Source organism: Hetaerina americana, unplaced genomic scaffold, assembly GCF_022747635.1.
Source record: "Hetaerina americana unplaced genomic scaffold, ioHetAmer1.1.p SCAF_2, whole genome shotgun sequence".
Taxonomy (NCBI): domain Eukaryota; kingdom Metazoa; phylum Arthropoda; class Insecta; order Odonata; family Calopterygidae; genus Hetaerina; species Hetaerina americana.
In genome coordinates this window covers 58359779-58367168 of record NW_027286763.1, presented here as the reverse complement: position 1 = coordinate 58367168, position 7390 = coordinate 58359779, and positions in this window count along the sequence as shown.

Here is a 7390-nt window from a genome sequence, read left to right as displayed (position 1 = left end):
TTTTGAAAATCATGTTGGACTTAGCCCATAAGAAACCATTTTCTAAATTAGAGATGTTGTTATTACTCAGATCCAGCCTCTCTAAACTGGGCATCCTCCGCAACGCCTCCCAAGGGGCGCCCTGTATATTGTTATGGGATAACAGGACTACCTTCAAGATCGAGGCCGCGGATGGATCTGAGGTAGGAGGAAGAGTATCTGGCGGGAAGGAACTCAACTCGTTGTGGCTAATATCGAGGAATCTCAGCGCTGGAAGTCCCGACAGGAAACCGGCCTCGATACAAGAGATCTTGTTGTTGGACAAAGATAACTCCCTCAGCCTCCTGGTTTCCTTGGCCGGAAGAGGTCGCAACACACCGAAGAGCCGACAGGCGAAGAAGTCGGCCCTCGTCGCAGGGACATCCACGCCGATGGGTCTGTGGTCATCTTCCTCCCAGAGTGAGTAATGCGGGGCGTCGGGCCACGCGTAGGCCCCGGCGAAGGGAGTCACGTGCCGGCCAGAGCAGTTGACCAGCAGATCGTATGCGTTGGCGAGTTGTGTACCCTTGTAGTCATCTTCGATCGGCGACTCGACTATCCACGTTGATTTATCCCTGGAGCAGCGACATCGGTCGCAGAGCTGGAGATCGTTGGAACTGTGGGATGCACGTCTTCCAAACGCCAAAAGAAGCAAAACTAAGCTATGCAGGGCTCTGAAAAGCATATTAGTTGAAATATCCTCCAAGAATAACGTAAATATTACTTTTATTTACGTATTAAAGGAGTAGCGATGGTATTAGCTTTCCTCTCAGGTCGTTTTATCTGAAATTCCACTCTTAATATTTCTTTTAACTTGATTCAGGTGTGCCTGATCTGCGTTGCACGTTGTACAACCTTTTCCATTAACAAGTAGGTGAGTAATTTGAATGAGAAAATTGGGAGTTGCACAATGCTAGTATAATTTTGAAAATGAAAAATTAACTCAAATACGCTTTTTCATATGACACCAAGGAAATAGAAGGAGTAGATCACATTACAGTATTTCTTCTTCATTCGATCCCTCAATACTAGCTTCTTCCCAGTCTATCGATTTGAATGATAGAAAACCTTGTCCTGCAGCATGTGCATTAATCCCAGGTATTTAAACGTCTCTACAAAAGTTTCTCGAACGAGTATCGGCTTATTACCTTTTTATATCGGCTTATTACCTTTTTATATCGGCTTATTATCTTTTTACATCGGCTTATTATCTCTTTACATCGGCTTATTATCTTTTTATATCTTTGACGAATGATGACCTCTGTTTGGGGCCACCAATGAGAGGCCATCCCTCTATACGGCAGAAACAGGATTGAAAGGACTTCTTTTAGAAACTCATGTTCAAATTTTTTCCTTCCACAGAGTACCTGTGACTCAGTAGTTATTTCACGACCTTATTTATTTTCCCTAGAAGATATATCAGGCCTTAAGCCAGATTAGGATAATGATGTCATTTTTTCCGAAACTTCGATAAGGATGCGACATACTCGAGTGTCTCTTTTATGTATTTCTAAGCAGTAAAATCAGACATGACATCTTAATCTCGGTTAAATATCCCCTATCATTGTTAAGTTCGTAATTAATCATATGGAGGACGATAGAAGAGGAGGACGGTTAGAAACTCCGCGTACGACTAGCATATTCTTACCGAAAAGAATACATGTGTCGGAGAAGCCCAAGAAGAAAAAAGTAGGAAGATAAAAACGACTAGCCATGATGTCAACGAGTAGAAACAATTCAAATGTTAAAATATTTTAATCTAGTTTATATTATTGTACCATTTTGTGGGCGATATTAAAACTGTATGTACATGACTGAAAGATCTTAACTTTTCCAACTCTTCGTTTCCCCTAATAATCTGAGGCCGAAGATGCCTATCACTGCGTTAGTTATCGGGCCAATACCAATACAAATAATGATTTTGTTGAATCGATAATGATAGATTTAAGTACAGTGAAGAGGGAATGAGCAGTAACACTTCGTCAAACGACCCTTTCGGGCCATAAGCCTGAAGCAGAAGAGGAGGGGTTTCCGAGGAAATCATTTATTGAAATCCTTGCGAAAAGGAATAGATAGCAGTCAGCAGTGACGAATTAGACACAGAAGAGGAGCTAACTAGACACAATGGGAACTTGGAATTTTAGGACGATGCTTTCAGTCAGGGAATCATAAAATATCTGTGATGGAGAGAGGAAATGCCTGTATCGTTCAACAATCCCTTAGAAAATCAAAGAGTTGGCGCTCATAGTATCGGAAAAGGTTTGATTTTAGTATGTTTTATGCCTGACCGCTGTTAAAGTTTCATGTACATTTATCGCGTGGTTTCATTTTCGATTGAAGCAACAAACTTTTGTTTATTTTGAAAAATGGAAAAAAATGTTGTTTCGTGCGGTGAATAAACACTTCTATGCGAAGGTATCCCACTATAGGTATCACATCATTACGTGCTCCATTCAATAATTCTTTAGAAACTCCAACATATCATATGGTTTCATTTTCATAGTCCGTTGAAGTAACAAAATGTTTGTTTGTTTAAGAAAAATGGGAAAAAATGAGTTTCGTGCGGTGAATAAACACGACTATTTAAAAAACTTCACACTGACAGAGATCAAAGCCGAGTTGGATCAAGTTCTTGGCATATCTGCTTTAGTGGTTGCGACTGTTTAAAATTGGGTTAATACGTTTAAACGCAACCGTGCATCCACAAATTATGAGCATCGTTGGGAACGTCCAGTGGAAGGGACTTCCTCTGAAATGATTTGGTTTTCAGTAATCGACGAATCAAATTTCACGAAATAGTTGATGCCACAGCCATAAGCACGAGGTACAGTGCTCTCAATTTTCGACGAAAAATTTCGCTTGGCTTGATGCCTTGTTTCCTCTCAGTGGAGAATAAACGCTATCGCACAAGTATGGTCCATTCGAAGGGTGGTTTGGTCCTTTTCCGTCGCAATCCTTAAGAGTTTCTGCATCAATGCATAATTGTGGACGAAACATGGATGCGCACACTAATACGAGTACATTCCAGAGACTAAGGAACAGTTGAAACAGTGGGTTCCTGAAAGCAACCCAGCTATGAAGAAGACGATGAAATCGGCCGGCAAGGTGGTGGCCACGTTTTCTTTGGATGCGGGTGGAATAATCTACATCGAAAACGATAAATGGAGAGTATACTGCGTCGTTATTGTACCGGATAAGTGAATATATTAAGAAAAAAGTCCACATTTGGCAAAGAAAAAAATTCTCTTCCATTAAGACAAGACACGGGTGCACACCTGCACAGTTGGCAAAATTTATGGTATTATAAAGTTCGAATTATTATGAAATCCCCCGCAATTCACCAATTTACTCCACAGTGACTTTTTTTCTATTTCCGAACTTAAAAAAAATGGCTCGACGGAAAATGATTCGTGTCGAACGAGGGTGCCATTGCCAACACAGATGCTTTTTTTGAGAACCTTCGGGTATGAAAGGCCAGGGTTATTCCATTTGGGGTACGGTTTCCAGCCAAAATCCCAGAGTAAATTACGTGATAAGGAGATTAAGGGGCGGTCCAAAGAAGAGACGGCAAGACCAATTAAAAATCGGGGTTTTACGGATGCTAATAGAGGTTAGTACGAACCACTTTTATTTTCAGTGTGGTGATTTAAAAATTCTTATAAAAGTTGGGATTCTCTTTTGACCATGCACGCACTGTCGCTCCAGGTTACAGCTCAATTGATTATCTCCCAAATACCACCTACAGCATTACCCCGAGTTTTGGGAACGGAAAAGGAGCATATAAGAGTGATATTATATCAGAGCATTAAAATGGACGGAAGACTCTTTGTTTTAAATTACTGCTTTATTTATAGACCCTGCAAATGACTTATGGCTTATTTTCCACTGTTATTACCAAATTTAACGTAATATGAATGAGGATAAATTTAGGCTATCCTAATAGAAGGCCGTGTTCATAAATTTCCTGATTAATATTTCAATGTAAATTTGCCAGCACTGATTGTACTGAGCGTAACCATTTCCGTGCACTAAGCTAAATGAATATCAAGGAAACTTTTCTTGTTGGAATCCTTACACTCCAGCCTCTCCACCTACCTTGTTTTCGTCTTTTACCTTCATTTCTATCCCTTATCCCTACCCGTATGAATGTTTTCGCCGATTGGCGAGTTTTGACTAGGTTCATGTCAATGATACCCTCAGTTGTCTCCCATGATGTCTTTTTTAAGAAAGCACAATCAACGACGCGTCGTTCAACTTCTTTTACGACTGGTCGGCAGCTGTAGTAAAGGACTGCATTTCTCACCACAAACCTCGAAAATGGAAGTTCCCCCTGGATGTCGTTTGAAACGCTATTGACTTATTTAAAAATTTAACGAAGTGTATGGTCTTTACAGAAACGCTTTCCAAACTTTCACCCTTGGAAAGCGTTCCAGCGGCGTGCAAACAGCATTGTTACATCGGACTACAGTAATCACATATAGTTCCTCTGAATGTGTCACCAACCCAAAGCATTTCTGATTCATGATCAATATCCATCGCAATTCTGTTTGTACAACGAAACGGATGTTACTTGGTGCGTCGGTAGTTTCTGGAACTCAAGAGTGTGAATATTTTCAAAGCAATATCCCGCCTAAGCATGCAAATAGATGCTCCAAACCTCTATCTAAAATGTGTTTTTTCCCATTCTCCACCATCACTTTTCTCCTCCCCTGATGAATCACTTTTACTGCTAACCTACATTAACGCCACCCGTCCAAATGACTCTGATCAACTGAGTGATATGCTTCAGTGAAATGCCGCTCCAGCTTTGGCAATCCCCATGCAGAAAAATGGATTGCGTTTAATTTTTATTCAAATCTGCAAAAAAAATCTTCTATCAAGTCTAAACGACCTATCTCTCTTCTTCTACCCATCCTGTCAGCTGTCTGTGAGCTCATTACCCATCAATGACTTCTATCTTTCAATCTTTCTTTCTTTTCTGAGAATCTCTGTGAGCTCATTACCTATCAACGACTTTTATCTTTCAATCTTTCTTTCATTTCTGAGAAGCAGCATGTTTTCCTTCATGGATCGTCATCATTAAGGAATCTCTGGAATTCGCAACACCACTGGATTCAAGGCTTCAAGCGCCTATTTCAATTGAACGCATTCTCTGACGGTTTCACTAAATCCTTCAATAAAATCAATCCCCAATGGCCACTTTACAAATTGGAGTATCGCTATAATATTCATGGCTAATTTATGGAAATTTCGACTTCATCTCTAACAAAGAGGCGGCAACGTGTTGTAATTAATGTTGTGCACTCCGTTGTCCCTGTTACGTTCGGTGTCCCGTAGTGAGATTCCTTGGTCCTTTGTTGATTGCATTGCGCATGGTTGAAATAGTTACTACCAAACAATACAAACTTCTCCTTTACGCAGATGGCGGCAAAATTGCGTAGTGTAGGAGGTTGGGTTGTGTTTTGAATTTGCATTGCATAGGTACTGAGGCATATTTTAGCGATCCACCAAACAATTTACATTCCCAAAAAAGACTCTTTGCTGATGACTGCTTTATATACAGACGGATAGAGCATGTAAATGACCGCGTAATACTACAAAATGACATCGCCTTTGTGACTGGGTTACAAATAATAATATGGGCATTAATGTTAGTAAGAGTAAGCATATACATTTTTCAAATAAAAAGAATGTAGAAAAGGAAATTTACACTCTCTTTGGAGAAAGAATCCCATGTAGCAGTCATTGCAAATATTTAGACATTTACTAAACTAGGGATCTTGGGTGGGGAGTCCAAGTAGATAATTTGTTACGGAAGGCATTTAAAGTATTGTATTGGGTTATGAGAAATTTAAAAGGAAGTAGCGTAGCCACAAAAGAAAAAGCATATAAGGTACTGGTTATCCCTATCCTAGAATACTCGTCCATAGTATGGAATCGATATGAGGTGGGACATATTAAAAAGATAGAAAAAGTTCAAAGAAAGGCAGCAAGATATGTACTTGGAAGATACAAAAGAACAGATAGTGTCACAGAAATTTTAGATATACTGAAACGGGAGAGTTTGAAAAATAGAGAAGAAAAAGGAGTAGGTTAGGCGCGATGTATAGAATTGTTAAAAAGGACGAAGCGTGGGAAGATTTATGGCAAGGGATAGAAAAACAAAACTTTAAGGGAAAAAACGACCATAGTTTCAAAATAAAAATAAGGACGCAAAAAACAAATAAGAAAAAATACTCTCTTTTAAATAGAACTATAATTGATTGGAACCAGCTGCCTGGAGGTTTGTTTGAGCCCTTTCCATCCAATTTTAGAAGTTTGAAGTATAAGCGTTAAGCAGCCACTGGGTAATAAACTTCATTGTAGTTATTAAAATATTGTATGTGATGTGGACGGCATTTTGTATGTGATGTGGACGTTTGTTTGTATGTGATGTGGAAGTGTCATTCTATGTAAGAATATTTTGTCTCTTATCTGTTTTTCTAGTGCGTGTATGTACTTAATTTTCGTTGTAAGAGTTATCTTTGACCAAACTTTACCGTTGCCACCAGGAAAATCGCCTAATTGCAACGTAGTTCTTAAATAAATAATAAATAAATTTCTATATGTTTCTCAGGCCTTAAAATAAAAATTCACGGGTATTTTTAAAATTTCTTTATTTATCACAAAACATCGTTGAAAGATGTAAAAAAATTTAACCTTTGACACATTTTTAAATAAATCTAGTCAAATTTTATTCAGAAAGATTACATACACACCTGAAAGCATAAAACATGGGAGCCAACACACCTAGCTTAAAAATATATCTTAAAATCAAAAAATTTCTCGTTTTTCCAACCTGACCTCCAATCACGTTTGCAATATCTTAACGCATTGGGAATCGCAAATTTATGCATTAGGAATTGCAATTTTTACCACAAAAAAGCGTTAGACACCGCAGATTTTTCAAGGTTTGAAATGGAATGAAGCAAATAACCTGGAAGTTCTTAATTATAGTATCGCCTCTGACACGATCAGAACCCCTATAAAACTCTAACGAATGATACTGCATATAAGAATTTGGAATGATTTCAGCTTCAAACGCAAGACGTGAGTAATAAGGTCAACGTATTCTGTTCCATTTTAAGGTGCCTTTTTTTTAGATATTTTACTCATTTTGTTGCCAGGGTGGGGAATATATATTCCACACCTGAGACTTCTAATTGCTTTATATTAAAAAACATAACTTCGTTCAAAACAATGATGTTGAATTGCAGCATTGTAGAAATGTTGAATTGCCATTAGAAGCTTATTCGCATTACTCCCACCACCGAGCTACTTACCGTTTTGCCTATCTTAGTGATTCTTATTCATTTCCAATGAAATAACGAGT